This window comes from Lepidochelys kempii, chromosome 5 (genome assembly GCF_965140265.1).
Source record: "Lepidochelys kempii isolate rLepKem1 chromosome 5, rLepKem1.hap2, whole genome shotgun sequence".
Lineage (NCBI taxonomy): Eukaryota > Metazoa > Chordata > Testudines > Cheloniidae > Lepidochelys > Lepidochelys kempii.
Window position 1 is genome coordinate 73,360,456 of NC_133260.1, and position 17,377 is coordinate 73,377,832.

Below are 17,377 nucleotides of genomic sequence, written 5' to 3' on the forward strand. Positions count from 1 at the left end.
TACAGATCTGGCAGAGGTTTTAATACTATATTGAAAGACGTTTGAGATTGGATCACGTGATGTTTCATTCATTATTCCACTTTACACATCAGCTTTTACTTAATACCTGGCAGAGGTGCTTTCTCCATTTTACCATTTGTATTGTTATTTGTTTAACTTTTTTTTTTAGATAAAAAAAAAAATCTAGATTGGGATCCCCAACGTGGTGCCCGCAGGTGTAAATGTTTTTTTTCCCCGAGAGGTTATTTTATTTGCAATATAAACAGTTCCACATTGTCCAAGAGAGCCCCTGAAAAATCGTCTCCAAAGTTCAAATGTGCTGAGGGGAAAAGGAGAAGAAAACATGGAGCAGATTGTCTTTGTGGAATAATCTGTCAGCTAAGTGACTCCTCTGGGTATTCACCAAGGGTTTTCTGATTGCCTAATGACTCAGATTCCATATTCTGTTGCTATAAATGTATGTGTTATCTAGAGTTTAATTGTTATAATCATACAGTTTCAGAGACATCCTTCTGAATTTATTTGCATATAAAAACATTGAGTTTTCTTTCTATTCCCTTAAATGTAATTTGCCCTCTTATTTGTTTCTTACAGAGACAGTTTTATTCAAATACCTCATTCTTTTGCCTCTCAGGAAGATTCACTTAGAAAGGAAACTGGCAATATTTCAGATTGATATGGTGAAGTACTTAAAATGTTTATGAACCCTGACACCAATAATCATATTCTATGGTTACAGCTGACATCTGATCAGTTTGGTTGCAATGTAGTTTGTCAGATTTAATTAGGACAGAGATTAGACTTGTAACATTGCCAGTCATAGCCAAAGAAAGCACACTATGGTGTACTTGCTCCTGAACAGTATCAACACCTAAGTGGAAAAGATTGCACATTAATTTGTTCTTTAATTAGAGCTGTGTTGCACTAGTAATGCTTGTATTAATCTTGGTATTCCCCAAAAGGGAAAAACAAAAGAAAGTACTAATGCTATGAAGTTTAATTGAAGCCATGCTTCCTGAATGCCTTCCAAGCCACAGGATTCCCCAGTTTACGCACAATTTCATGTTCATCTCCCTGCAAACTGACTAAAACTGGACAGTTTTAGTTCTCTGCCCAGACCCATGTAGGTGCACTGAATAGTCTTTGTAGGTATCAGTTGCTGATAGTCAGCATTGTATCTGGGAAAAAATTTAACTGGGAATTGGTCCTGCTTCGAGCAGGGGGTTGGACTAGATGACCTTCTGGGGTCCCTTCCAACCCTGATATTCTATGATTCTATGAAAAGAGGAAATAATTTGGTTCATGGTTACTAAAAGGGGCCAAACCCTAACAGCTGTGGAAAAACAAAACTAGGCTGATGCTGTATTCTGGTGTTCCCCACTGCCTGCTATCTGTTGAACTATCTTTGTGCTCTACCTTCTCCAAAGTTACAAGCAAGGCCTTTTTATGAAAGTAAATAAAGATATTGCTTTGCAAAAGAAATCTTATTCGTGCTCTACTTTTGTAGTAAGCAGCAGTGTCTGCAGGCACTAAAAGAAGACATTTTCCTGGAACATGTTAGACTGGGAATATAAGACAATCTCAAAATGTTCCCATTTAAAAGCTTTAGGAGAAGGCAGTCAAAAGCATATGCTTATGAATGATCACCTGAGGACCTCAAAATGTTTCTAAGTGGGTCAGGAAGTAACAGGATACTGATGCTGAGAGACAGCAGAGTGTGATGACTAGACATGAATGGGTAACTTTTGTTTTGTACTGAGTGGCTAAGGCATTCAGAAAACAGAAGCATTCTGATATTGAGCAGATAAGCAGACGAGGAAGCCTGGGGGCAAAAAAGAGCTAACTGTCTCCTGTTCCAGAAGTAGGAAAAGCTGTGGTTCATCACCTGCTGTATATTGCACAGGAGGGAGGAAATGGCTATTCCACCTGGGTGATCTGTAGAAAGGGTATTTTTGTGCTACTCATGATGACTGAAATAATTCTGATAGTTGTTTTGATGTGTGCAGAATAACTAGCCACCCGGGTAGCACAACAATGAAAAACAAAAACACCTGGGGCTGGAGTCTGCTCTCGTGCATGTTTTACACTCCTGCAACATCACTGAAGTCAGCAATTAACACTGATTTGCAGTTGATTACACCAATGTGAGAAGACAGTCAGACCCATAAATACTATAAGTAACAATGGACTGAGGCAGATGCTTTCATGGTCCTAGGAACTGTTCATATAAAGGGAGCTCCATTCCCAACCTACCTTAAGGCAAGCATCCGGTAGTGCATTTGGCAGGTAGATTATCCATGGTCAACATTAGAGCTGTGTATTTTTTTTTTTCAGGTCAGCAACTAGATTTCTGTTGAGGTAAATTACTCTTATTGCTAAGTTATAGGAGGAGAGCGTCTTGACATCAGCATTGACTAAGTGATGCTTCCTTCCCAAGTTGTAATAGCTGGATCAAGGTATCTACTGAACTATGTCAATTATTTTATTATCTGGCAGTTTGGCATAGTTGTACTGAAAGACCAGTTTGATATTCTACAAGCATCTGGGCATTCTTCCAATTGCACAATATACATTATTCAAGGTTTGTTCCCAAAATATCAATATGATTTTATAGTGGTTAAGTGTGGAATTTTCTATACGTTTCTAGCTTGTGAACTATACCCCGTATAATAATTTCTGTATTCAACAGCCCTGAACTTTATGTGTCTGTGAGAGGAAGGGCGCAGATCCTAAGTGTGGGGAGTTGTCACGGTGTCCCCAGGCAATACTCTGGAACTACTCCATACAAAGCCAGTCAGGACTCTGGGGGAGCCTCCTCTCTGTGAGCATACTGTCCCCAGGGCAAGAAGCTTACAAAGCTTCGACTTTCCTGGGGCTGTCCTCAGAGCATTCAGCATCCCCTTCCACACCGTGCGCTTCCCACAGCGAGTCCACACAGGCAGGGCTCCTGGGGAAGCCAGAGGGCCCTGCACCCCAACTCCACAGTCAGATGTGACTCTCAGCCAGCCAGTAAAACAGAAGGTTTATTAGACAACAGGAACAGGGTCTAAAACAGAGCGTGTAGGTACAGAGACCAGGACCCCTCAATCAGGTCCATCTTGGGAGGCCAAAGGTCCATCTGGCCCTCCCTCCATTTGCCCAGCCAGCTCCAAACTGAAACTCTCCAGCCCCTCCTCCGGCCTCTCTCTCTTTCCTGGGCCAGGAGGTCACCGGATCTCTTTGTTCTCCAACACCTTCAGCTGGCACCTTTGCAGGGGAGGGGCCCAGGCCATCAGTTGCCAGGAAACAAGGTGTTGGCTATTCTCTGTGCAGATACCATCACACTGGCCCTCTCAGGCTCTGCAACAATCACACACCCTTATCCCCCCACCTAGATACTTAAGAAAAGCATAGGGGAAACTGAGACACCCACACAGTATTCAGAGAAAGCATAAAGAACATTCCCACTTCATCACAGGGGGCAATGGAAGGGACAAGTGCCCTATCCAAATCCTGTTTCTCTCTCCCCACCCCCAGCTCCTCTTGGCTACATGGAATTCCCTCTATGGGGATCCAGATAAATTTCAGTTCCACAAGTGGAGGCAGAGTGGAGTCCACCTGATTCTGTGCATGAAACTTCATGGAGTTTCTACTCTCATACAATGTAGAGCAGCCTGGGGCTCATAAGAGTTTTACACTTGGGGCCATGTTAAGCCCTCGTCAATATCACTAATGTTACACCTGGGTTATGCCACTGCTGCTTTAGATTAGAAAAATCTACAGACAGTACCAACAGCATTTCAGAATAATCCTCTCCTCAGTCTGTTCCAGTCTGGGGGCTCATCCTACCACCTCCTCTTCAGGTACCTAGCACCAAACCCTGGCCATGCGGCTTGGCCAGACCCAAGAATGTATTATAATCATTTCATGGATGAATGATCATTATTTAAGTCAGGGAAGGTGTATAACTAATATAGCCCTGAGGCAGTTAATATTTTTAAAGTTACTGTAATCATTACCTTTCGTGATCTGTCAAACCCTATTTTCTACTCTTTAAATGTCATTGAGGAAGGGATGCCTTCAGTTGTTTTTTTTAAAAGCTGGAATTAAAGAAAGGAAACAAATTGCCCAGTGCCAAAAACCTGCAGTTCTGAGCAAAGACGACATATGGCATGCATGAATTATTCTGTCTGATGTCCTGGTGGAAGCAGTTGGTATTTCCAGCTGTAGGCTGCCCTGCACCAGTATGACAACGTTAAGGGTAAAGCTTAACTGCTTAAGTGTTTTTGGCAACAATGAAGAGACCTTTCTCAGGCTAGATTACAGACATGTAAATCACTTCATTAGATGCCCTTTCTGCCTTTTACAGAAGGGCAAGTTTGCAGCACCTGAACTTTCAAAAGTCAGCAAGTCAAACTGCTGTAGTGATTAAAAACAAAAGTTTGATTCACAGTAAAAAGAAGCATCAGGAGAACTCTCTATTCCAAGAGCTACCGGAAGATACTAGATACATTCAGTGCATGGATAAGCCTTAAAAGTTCTTTGTTATGCTCCCCTATGTTGCCCTATGAGATGGAAAAGAATTGTGTACTTTCCAAGGCTCATTAAATAAAAAAGTCTACAGCTATAACAACTCGGGGCTACTTTGTGCCATTTAGACGCAATAGCCAGGCGTCATGGATTCTGCAATTCCTCAGCTACAGATTTTACTCCTTCCCACAGAATTGTGCTTTAGGACCTTCGCTTTCATACTGTTTTTTTTTTTAAAAAAAATATGTTGCTAGCTCGCCTCCTTGAAGGAAACTTCAAAGACATAAGTCAAACGTAAAAAACAATGCAGTGCCCTCTTCTTGAGAAATGTGTTCTGCCCCGTTCATCTCATCAGGGCCCAGAGGATGCTGTGATTTTCTGTAGCCATAGAATACTCCCTTCCCCTCCCACCCCAAGAGACCACACAGAATTCACTATACTACTGCAACCAATCAATTGAAATTTTGTTTTCTCTCTCCCTGCCCTGCTAGGACCCAGCCTGGAGCCATTTCTTGCTCTTTGGCTTTCCCCACAAGAATCTTACAGGCAATCAGATTCAAAAACACAGAGGATTTCCCTCTGGGCCAAACTTTAAAGTTACAAAAAGAAAACCAGGAATACACCTTCCTCTCAGCACAGAGAAAATCACAAGCCAAAACAAAAATAAGCTAACGCATTCCCTTGCTAATACTTACTAATTCTAATGGAGTTGGATTGCTTGCTTCCTTGATCTGTGTCCGGCAAGCACACAGAACAGACAGACCAAAATCTTTCCCCCTCCCCCAGATTTGAAAGTATCTTGTCCCCTTATTGGTCCTTTTGGTCAGGTGTCAGCCCGGTTACCTGAGCTTCTTAACCCTTTACAGGTAAAAGGCTTTTGTGCCTCTGGCCAGGAGAGATTTTATAGTACTGTATACAGGAAGGTTGTTACCCTTCTCTTTATATTTATGACAGACTGTTAGTCACGTTACTCATTTGCATTCATAATTTCACAAGGCACCTCCAAAAGAAGCTTGTTTCTTATTTGACCTCTTTATTCGCTATGTTTGGCCTACCAGAGAGCCTTATTTCAGATAACGGGAAACCTTTTGTATCAAGAGAGTTGGAAGACTGATGAGTGTTGGTACAGTACATTTTAAGTCTGCTGTGCACCATCCCCAAGGAAGTCGGATGCTGGAGAGACTGTATGGGACTCTGAAGCAGTGTTTAGCTCACATACTGGAAGAACATCATGAAACACCCTTCCCTGTTGCATTAATGTCATGCTTTACAGGATATTTGGAGTAAACCTGGTGAAAATATTGGAGAAACACCATTCTATTGGCTCTTCAGGTGATCTGAGGACCAAGTTGGCTGCGCTGATGGAAAACATTCATCCCACCCCTTCACCAGCCTCAAAGCCATCTGATGTGATTAGAAAATATGGGCATTTCAACAAGCATACCCATGCAAGACTCTATGCATTCTAGCCTGGACAGGCAGCATATGTTAGGTGAGGGTCTGGATGCATTTTCAATACTTGTGATCTTTCAGCCCACAGGGTACAGAACGTGGCGATTGTGTTTATCACACTGAATGCATTGTTGACAAGTGAGACATACTGCGTACTGAAAGGGGAACCAAGAGGGAAGAGGATGCTCTTTCTGCATTTAAGGGTGTTGTCATGTGGTCATTTGGGGAAGTTGCACCACAGCAACACCATCCAACCCTTGAGCTGGATCAGAGGTATAACCTATGGCCCCCAAGATCACCTCCAGCCAGGTACCACTGAACTTTGGGGAGAAGGGAAGGAAATTGTGATGACGTGTGTGTGCCCCTTCCCATTTCCTGAACTCAGCCTTAAACAGCAGCAGGAATACTGTACACACGCAAGTGCATATCACCGGATGTGTGCAGTTACTCAGTCCCACCACTACATAGCTGCTGCTTGGACTGTTAGGTTTTGTTCAGATTTACTGACCTAATCAGTTGATGGTTATTACATGTTTTGGTTGACAACCTACCTGCATGTCTTGCTTCTTCTCTGTCTTTGTGGATTACTATTCTAGGATGCAGAGCAGAACAGAATCAAAGGATTTTCAACAACTCTAATGCACATTACAGTATCTCTTATCTTTCACTTTAACTTAACTGAGGATAACTAAGCCACTTATTTGAAAAAGTGAACACATACAGAACAAAAGAATTTTTAGCTAACCATAACTATTACAGTAGCCAAGCAGAAAGAGTCCTGGTGATACCGGAGAAAAGATAGCTGAGGTACTCGCAGAACATCTTTGACTACTCAGTATGAACTAGAGTGAATGCTGCAATTGACTAGTGTCAGTGTTGCTGTTATTGCAACATGGGGAGCCCAGTTTGGAAGCGTGGATGCCTAAACAAAATACCCAAATTGGGTGTTCAGGCATGCGGTGCCATTTTGCATGCCTACACATTGAGTGGAATTTCCAAATGGGGGATTATGATATCCTGGATTAAGCTGCCCATATTTGAAAGTTAAGCCTATAGTAGTTAAAAATAATAGCCCCCCCCCCCCGACACACACACACACACACTTCTATAAGGCATTAATAGAGAGGCCCCTGTAGCTGTTATTACATAGAAGTCAGTGTTTCAGCACTTAAATTAAAAAAAAAACATATTTTTGAGGAGTGTGAAGCTAAAGTGTGACATACCATTGGCAAATTGACTCCAGTCCAGCAAAGCACTTAAAATATATGGCTGAGCTTTAAGCGTGTGAGTAGTCCCCAGGATGTTAATGGAACTGCTCACATGCTTAATGTTAAATATGTGCTTTAGTGCTTTGTTGAATCAGGACCTCAGAAAGCCCGCAAGCTTTCCAGTGGATGGCATAGTTATAGAACATTTGCTTTTCTAAGATGTCAACACAAATCTAGCCACAGCTGAGGGAGTTAACCCACAGTGAAAGCTTTAGCACTGAATTTCCTTGCTTTTGTTAGTTTTAATATTGCTATACAGGAGTCTGGGGTATCTGATTCAGTTTGCAGTGAATCACTTAGACACACAATGAAGTATTTCCTATCCTCAGGGGAAAGTGTAAGAGTAGTTTAAGATAGATTACCAGGGAAGGAATACACATACATCGTCCATTTCTCAGTTCGGCCTTAAATTAGGAGGACTGTCCCATTTACAAAGAAAGATTGGGACACAAACTAAAAAAAAAAGTTTGTCAAATTTGAGATGTGTGGGTCCAGAATCTGAAATGGCTGTTTAGAGAGATTCTCTGTAGGAACATATATTGTAGAGACAGGAGAGAAAGCACCATTGTAAGTGAACCAATATTTTACCAATCTGTTGCTTTTGTGCTAAACCAATGTTACAGAAACACCCTATGAGCTTTAGTGTGTCGAGGACACAAATGAGCAAATCTGCTCCCACAACTGCCCATGAGCATATAGATCTCTGACAACAGCAGAAGGGTGCAAGTCCTCTGAACAGGAGGTGGAAAGTGCTGGCTGGCATGTTTTTCTGATGGGGGGGAAGAAGAGGGGTATCAAAGGTCATCCTGGCATCTTTGATTCTACTCCATCTGCTGCCTAAAAGCAGATTAGGGGTGGGTGAGAGCAAGGTTGGTGGACCTGTGATGAAATGGATTCACTGGCTATTCCCAGGATGCAGGGGGTGGGGTGGGGTGGGGGAGAGAAACACAGGCTGTTGCTGCTCTGCCAAGCCCAAGTAATTGGTTTTGGCATAGTATAGAGGACAGGGAATTGTTGTAAAAAATTGGGCGTACATCATGGTGCAGTTGATAGAGGCATCAACAAACTTGGCAGTATCCACTTAGCTCTAAATGAGATGACTAGTCACTTTGGCATCTTAATCTTTCTTAAAGAGATTTCTGTGAAGATGTAGGCCTGGTATCAGGCACATAGGCCTGGGATTGGAAGATGGAACAGAGATAAGGCGATCTTCTGAAATCCTGAGTTTTAAACTACATCAGAGAACGTGGACTGTAGTTGACAGCACATTGTCTAAACTGTACCTAACGGTGTGTTTATTCTTCCCTGAATGTGGGTGATAGGATGTGTGCATTAGCTTGCTACCATGAAGACCACAGTGACTGATTGCTGGGTCACATCTCCTTCAGTGAGATTTTGAAAACTAGACAGATTGGCCATATTGTAAAGTGGCCCAGATGAGTTGAATCTGTCTGTGGGTGGGGGAGATAGGAATGGAGTTGGAGGTGGCAGGGAAGGAAGAGAATAACTTCTAAACTTCTCCCCTTTGCTCTTCTACAAAATTGGGATTCTTTGATTATGTTACTTAGACTGTCCCATGATGGGGCATTTCCACATAACTTCATGTTATTTCAAAAACAGACTGGTAATGATCTCTAAAGCACAATCCATAGAACCCTTCTACATCAATTAGAAGGTAATTATGTAGCTCATGGCTTTTTAAATAAGACTGACAGATTCAAAGCACATTTAGGATCCAGGAGTCCTTTCTCTTTCAGATGCCTCATTCAAAAGTTGCGAGATCCAATGCTTTGCATACTATTTTGAAGTAAATCATTCAAGACAGAAGGCAGCTTTCCTCTGCCAAAGAGGCCTTTGGGTTCTCATATGAAATAATTAAGTTTTAAAATCTTTTAGGAAAAAAAATCTCATCACATACTTCAATAGTGAACCACCATGGTTATGCTTCTGAGGGCTTGTCTACATGACAAATCAGGATGTGAATCTACAGCATACTAGCCTGCTCTAACCAACCACATGGAGCCTGTTGCCCTGCATTCAGAGTTGCCTAGCTTTGACATACAGCACAGGGCATGGTAGCAGGGTCCATGTGGCCAGTCAGTGCTTGACAAGTTAGTGCCCTGTACATTCCTACCCCAGCTTGCTGCACACTGCCTGCCTGGCCATGTAGACAAGCCCTCATGGAGGTCACCAAGTACAGCCCAGTCAGTTAATGGTAAGAATCAACGTACAGTGGAGGAAGTTAATGTGAATCTGACAAGAATTTAGGGAAACAGAAGCATCTAGGCAGGTGTGAGCCAACTGATGAACTGTGATTACTGGTCCTGCTTTGCTAAAAATTGTTATTCCATCTCCCCTACCCTGCACTCTGACCCACTTGTTTTCTCATCCACCTAGCCATTTAGACTCTGATCCTGCACCATTCAGGTCAGTGTGAGTTTCACCACTGACTCCATTGGTGATAGAGGCAGGCCCTTAGACTGTAAGCTCTTTAGAAAAAGAGACCATAATTCACTGTTTGTACAGCCCTTAGCAAAATGGGGCCTGACTTGTTTGGCATCTAGGAACTACCACAACAAGATCAATGTTAAAGAATAGAGCAGATATTGTACTATGTCAGTTGGACAGAACTGTCACACCACATCAAATATGGAACTGCTGGTCCTCATATAAATACACCACCATCTGCGGTGAGCCTGAATTCCTACTAAGTCCAATATTCCTTCTGTGATTTGCAAGGGATATGTAGGATCATGACCCTGAAAGCAGCTTGTCAGAAGCAATTGGGAAAGAGATCCAAACATCTGTCACCTGCACCACCTCAAATTCACACTTCCTTTGGATTAGTCCCCTCATGTGCTGCCTACCTTGGCCTTTGGCTGCACTCCTCACTGGGAGGACACACCTCAGTCCCTTTGGCAAAGAGAGTATGGCTTTAGGCTCCAAATACCTTTTGCCTTCCCTATGTCTCCACAGAGGTGGAAGGTCTTGGCTTTTTTTTTTTTTTTTTTTGGTGGGGGTGGGACAGGGAAGGGCTTTACAAACAAGAATCAAATAAAAATAAAGGCAATGGTTTGCATAACATACCTCATCTGAATAAAGAAAAGGAGTACTTGTGACACCTTAGAGACTAACTGTCATAAATATAAAGGGAAGGGTAAACCCCTTTGAAATCCCTCCTGGCCAGGAGAAAGCTCCTCTCACCTGTAAAGGGTTAAGAAGCTAAAGGTAACCTCGCTGGCACCTGACCAAAATGACCAATGAGGAGACAAGATACTTTCAAAAGCTGGGAGGAGGGAGAGAAACAAAGGGTCTGTGTCTGTCTGTAGTCGTCTTGGCCAGGGACAGAACAGGAATGGAGTCTTAGAACTTTTAGTAAGTAATCTAGCTAGGTATGTGTTAGATTATGATTTCTTTAAATGGCTGAGAAAAGAATTGTGCTGAATAGAATAACTATTTCTGTCTGTGTATCTTTTTTGTAACTTAAGGTTTTGCCTAGAGGGGTTCTCTATGTTTTTGAATCTAATTACCCTGTAAGATATCTACCATCCTGATTTTACAGGGGGGATTTCTTTATTTCTATTTACTTCTATTTTTTATTAAAAGTCTTCTTGTAAAACACTGAATGCTTTTTCATTGTTCTCAGATCCAAGGGTTTGGGTCTGTGGTCACCTATGCAAATTGGTGAGGCTTTTTATCCAACATCTCCCAGGAAAGGGGGAGTGCAAGTGTTGGGAGGATTGTTCATTGTTCTTAAGATCCAAGGGTCTGGGTCTGTAGTCACCTAGGCGAATTGGTGAGGCTTTTTACCAAACCTTGTCCAGGAAGTAGGGTGCAAGGTTTTGGGAAGTATTTTGGGGGGAAGGACGCGTCCAAACAGCTCTTCCCCAGTAACCAGTATTAGTTTGGTGGTGGTAGCGGCCATTCCAAGGATAACGGGGGTAATATTTTGTACCTTGGGGAAGTTTTGACCTAAGCTGGTAAAGATAAGCTTAGGAGGTTTTTCATGCAGGTCCCCACATCTGTACCCTAGAGTTCAGAGTGGGGGAGGAACCTTGACACTAACCAATTTGCCAAGCCCAGAGAGCAAGGCTCCCCGAAGCTTAGTTACAGACAAGAAAGATGTTACATGACTAGAAATCAAAAACCCTTCTCTTACCCTCCCAGTGCTGTCCAGAGAGTGGTCTAGCTCCCTCATCCAACCTGCTAATCAAGTCCTTGGTGTTGAATTCATTACCATATGAAGGTGAAGTTAATCCTGTGGAAATGTTGAGTTATTTGATCACAAGGCCCATCTGAAAGAAAGGCAATAGTCTGCCCCTCAGACAAGGACCATTGTCTTCTAGTCATCCCACCCTTTAGGTCTCCAAGTCTTAGCATTTCAAAAGCACTCTTGGGTTTCATAGAATCTCTGCACAAATCAAGGTAATTGTCCGGTGCTTTGCATTGGCATTGTTCTTTGCTATAGACATTAAACCACACCCTCTTGTTGGAGATATCCAGTTTCTCTCCCGATCCCCATTCCCTCTGTAATAATCTGTATAATAAAAAAATCAGCATTTTTCATGTGAGAAACCTTTTCAGTTAGATTAAGATTAAAACATACATTTAGAAATTGGTCCAAATTAAATCCCCAAATCAGAACTGTGCAGCTCCAAGCTAGTAGCTGGATTGGGCCAAATTAAATTCCTGAATGCAAGCTGTTTGGAACTTGGCCTTAGTGTTGTAAGTCAGAGGTTTTATCCCTTACCAATATAGAAAACAGCCATTGCCATGAAATAAACTCCATTTTAGCACTGTGCCTCAATACCTCATGATACGGCCAGCCATCAATTTTGTATAAAAGAAAATAGCGCTTAATCAATACCAGTATCATTACTTGAGCTTAAATGATAGATGTGAGAGAGACAAGATGGGTGAGGTAATTTTATTGGACCAAATTCTGTTTTAGGCTTACACAGAGCCTGGAGCTTGTCAGACCCGGAGTTCTCTCTCTCATCGCACAAATTGGCCCAGTAAAAGATATTATCTCACCTACCTTGCCTCCCTAATATCCTTGGATCAACATGGCTACAACACCACTGCAAACATGTGATGGAGGTTGCTGTTACTAGGTATGATGAAGAATTTATCAAGTCACTTGTCACACAGAAAGCTCTCTTCAAAATACAGGAGCAGAGAGATAGATCAAGTAAAGATCAGTGCCTAAAGTAAGAGAATAACATTGTATAAATCAAGGATAGCAGAGCCACATGACATACAGACAGCAATACTGTAACCAAAGCTAGTAAACTAATGCTTTTAATTGCCTGCAAACTAATGATAAAGATCTGAGAAGAAGAGCTACTCTATTATGGGCTATTCTTAAGAGATGAGATTAAGCTACCATCTAAGATAGAGACTACCTACTGTATTATGCCCATTGGTTCTATAGTCCTATGATGAACAAAAAAGATTAGTGAAAGGAACTATTAATCAGATAAGCACTGGCTATCATGTTTGTCCTAAGTTTTATTCTTTTACATAATGAAGAAGGAAGCTTAAATTTCACAAGAAAAATTGGATTTGCTTTCTTTTACAAATTCAAATAGAACAAAACAGCCATTTCAGTACTTGCTACAATATACAGTATAGTACCAGAGTCACCATATAAGCAATGCATACAATGCTGCCTCTAAAAGCAAGGCAGCTATACAATTTCTTATCAACACTACCTCTAATGGGGCATCGTTAGGCTGATAGGCACAACATTAGATCTCCTGGCTTTGTGTTGGTGCATAGGTACGTTTTCACATCACACCATCTATTTTCTCTAGTCTGGGAGCAGACAGACTATTGAAATATACCAGGATCCAGTTCAGTGTAGCAAAACGGAGCAGTCTGTGTGGTGAGCGTAGCAGCCTGTATGGAACTTGGAGGGAGGAGCACAGGTTTCAGGAGGAAGGGTTTGAAGGATGCCCATAGAAGTTAGTCTACGTGCACATGGCTGGAATGCTAGCTGCACCTCTGTAGATTGGCTCTTTATTAAGAGAACTGTTTAGTTTTACAAGCATAGACGCCTCATATTATTATTCAGCATGCAATACATAAAACAAGGAGAAACAAAACCGTGGGGATCACTCAGCTGGTCTGTGTCCTTTGCACACAGATGTATAGATTCTTTTTCCACCTTAGTTCAGTACTTGTGGCACCTTAGAGACTAACAAATTTATTTGAGCATAAGGTGCCACAAGTATTCCTTTTCTTTCTACAAACTGAATCTCTGAACAAAGGACTGAATGACCCATCCAAGCTGTGGATGTGTTCCAGAGGGACTTTGAAGCCAGCAAACTCACCTATACTGCTAAGAATTTGATATATGGACTTTGAAGTCTTTGTATGTATGTGACTGCTTTATCATTTAACATCTCTCTTCTTGTTCTTTCTTTTTCTTTATAATAAACCTTTAGTTTTAGACACTAAAAGATTGGCTGGCAGCATGGTGTTTTGGATAAGATCCAAACTCATACTGACCTGGTAATGTGGCTGATCCTTTGGAGTAAAAAGAACATTTTGTATATGTGAGCAGAGTTTTAAAATAACTTCTCACTGTACTGAACCTAGTTGCTGACTGAGAGCCAGAGAACTGGAATGCAATAAAGGGGGCTGTGTAATTTCTTTTTCAGCTTCTTGATAACCTGTGTGGGGGATCAGAAGCACAGTTTGTGACTGGTTGGGGAGTTTAACTTCAGTGTTATCCACCAGTCTTGGGAGTATCTGCTCTCCCTTTTGCGGCCTGCCCTAACCTTAGAATTTTCAATAAGGGCTGCCCTAGGCACACTGGGTCACAGCAAGTTGATTTGGAAAAAAACATGACTGCAGCTTGGGGTGGCTCCGACATCTGAAATGTATTACTAAACCTCAGGGGGATGGATTAGAGAGCAGGTGAGGCAAACAGTCATGATAAATCCATCTATCACATGATTCTGCATTTCATTACATGATTCTGTAAGATATCACCCGCACAAATATCAGACTGTTTGGAAATGCCTGTTCTTGTAGAGCTCTGTTGTTTCAACAGCTCCAGATTTGCAACTTCGTAACATATAGCGACATGTCCTAATGCTCACATCCTTATAGGCAGCCATTTGGTAATCATTTCTGACCCCATATCTGCGGATACACTGGCCTATCATAACATATGCTGTTTGGTTGAATTGTAGTGTTCTATACTTGGGAGGCTAGTCTCCCCTTGACATGCGCGTGTGTAACTCCTGTTACTGGTAACTACATTAAATTACAGACAGGATATTCATGCATTGAAAAGGGAATGTGGAACCATTGGGATTCTCTCTGCTTTCAGCTGCAATCATGCTTTCACGTTAGGCAATTTCTAAACGGATAATTACAACATGATCTAAAAAGAATTGCTTATATTTCCTTCCTGGCAAATTATGCCATTGCATCATGTTAAATGATGGTACAAGGCAATTAACTTTCTGAGAAGGGAGAAATAAAGCATTTGCTTTACATCAATACAGTAATGTACAGAACTCAGTCACTTCTCACTGACATCTAATTACTTATTTGAGCACTTAATATTGAACAGTCCCAGCACCCCCAAACCTTTGCAGTATTTATAATAATGGCAATTAATAAATACTTAGCGCTTACATTGCACTTTTCACGTATGGATCTCAAAGTGTTATAAAAAAGTGCAGGAGCAAGGTCACAGAATCAAACGACGCTGGGAACAGAACTCATTTCTCCCAGTGCACTGGGCTACTCCACATCTGTAGGCAGGTTTTCCCTTTTGGTGGGCACTTTACAGGGTTAAGCCCATCAGTCAGTCTTGATCTTCTCAAGAATGCTGGTAGCATCAGGCCACCATCTTCATACAACCCAGTACGTATTCATGTTTTCAACTCCCTTAGTGTAACGTGATGTGTAAGTAAAGGCTTTCTCCCACCCCAAATGTCTTCCCAATCTCTATGTAATTGCTTTGTGACTTTCCTTTATGGGCTGGGAGCCATATAAACTTGTTTCTGATGGCAAGACAAGTGTATTGGTACTGTCAGTTGGAAAAAATAAATAATAGAATCAGAGAAATGTAGGGCTGCAAGAGACATCTAGAAGTCATCAAGTCCAGCCCCCTGCACTGTGGCAGGGCCAAGTAAACCTAGATCATCCCTGATCGGTGTTTCTCCAATTTATTTTTAAATGCTTCCAATGATGGGAATTCCACAACCTCCCTTGGAACCCTATTCCAGAGCTTAACTGCCCTAATAATTAGAATTTTTTCCTAATATCTAACCTAAATCTCCCTTGCTACAGAGTAAGTCCATTACTTCTTGTCCTACCTTCAGTGGACCTGGAGAACAATTCATCACCATCCTCTTTATAACAGCCCTTAACATATTAGAAGACTGCGATCAACTCATCCCATGGTCTTCTTTTCTCAAGACTAAACATGCTCAATTTTTTCCAACCTTTCCTCATAGGTCAGGTTTTATAAACCTTTTGTCATTTTTGTTGCTGTCCTCTGGAGTTGTTCCAAATTGTCCACATCCTTCCTAAATTGTGGTGCCCAGAATTGGACACAGTATTGCACCTAGGGCCTCACCAATGCTGAGTAGAGAGGGACCATTACCTCTGGCATCTTACATACAATATTCCTGTTAGTACATACCATAATCGTATTTGTCGTTTTTGCATTTGCATCACATTGACGGCCATTATAACTCCCAGACGATTTCCAGCAGAACTACCACCTAGACAGTTATACCCCATTTAATTGCTATGTGTTTGATTTTTTTCCTTCCTAGGTGAAGTACTTAACTGAATTTCATCTTGTTGAATTTGGACCAATTCTCCAATTTGCAAGGTCATTTTGAATTTTAAACCTGTCCTCAAAAGTGTTTACAAGCCCTCCCAGCTTGGTGTCATCCTCACATTTTATAAGCATACGCTCTACTCCATGAACCAAGTCATTAATGAAAGTATTGAGTAGTACAAGACGCAAGACTGACCCATGCAGGACCACAGTAGATATACCCTCCCAAAATGACAGCAAACAATTGATAACTACTCTTTGAATCTGGTCTTTCAACCAGTTGTGCACCCACCTTATAGTGATTTCATCACGACCACATTTCCCTCGTTTATTTCATAGATTCATAGATATTTAGGTCAGAAGGGACCATTATGATCATCTAGTCTGACTTCCTGCACAACGCAGGCCACAGAATTTCACCCACCACTCATGCAAAAAACCTCACACCTATATCTGTGCTATTGAAGTCCTCAAATTGTAGTTTAAAGACTTCAAGGAGCAGAGAATCCTCCAGCAAGTGACCCGTGCCCCATGCTACAGAGGAAGGTGAAAAACCCCCAGGGCCTCTTCCAATCTGCCCTGGAGAAAAATTCCTTCCCAACCCCAAATATGGCAATCAGCTAAACCCTGAGCATATGGGCAAGATTCATCAGCCAGATACTACAGAAAATTTATGAGAGTGTCATACAGAACTGTGTCAAAAGCCATTCTGAAATCAAGGTATATCACATCTACTGCTTCCCCCTATCCCTTAGGTCAGCAATTTAATCAAAGAAGGAAAGTAAGTTGGTTTGGCATGATTTGTTCTTGACAAGTCCATGCTGACTATTCCTTATAATGCCATTTTCCTCCAGGTGCTTATAAATTGATTGTTTAATAATTTTCCCCAGTATCTTTCTAGGTATTGAAGTTAGGCTGACTAGTCTATAATTCCCCAGGTCGTCTTTGTTCTCCTTTTTAAAGATAGGTACTAAGTTTGCCCTTCTCCAGGCTTCTGGGAGCTCTCCCATTCTCCAGGAGTTCTCAAAGATAATTGCTAACAGCTCTGAGATTGCTTCAGCTAGTTCTTTAAGTACTTTAGGATGAATTTCATCAGGCTCTGCTGACCTGAATACAGGTAACTTATCTACATATTCTTCAACCTGTTTTAGCTTCCATTCCCTCCTCCAATGTCAACATTAATTGTAGGTTTCAGCGTAGCAGCCGTGTTAGTCTGTATCTGCAAAAAGAAAAGGAGTACTTGTGGCACCTTAGAGACTAACCAATTTATTTGAGCATAAGCTTTCGTGAGCTACAGCTCACTTCATCGGATGTGATTATTTGGTGGTCAACCTTT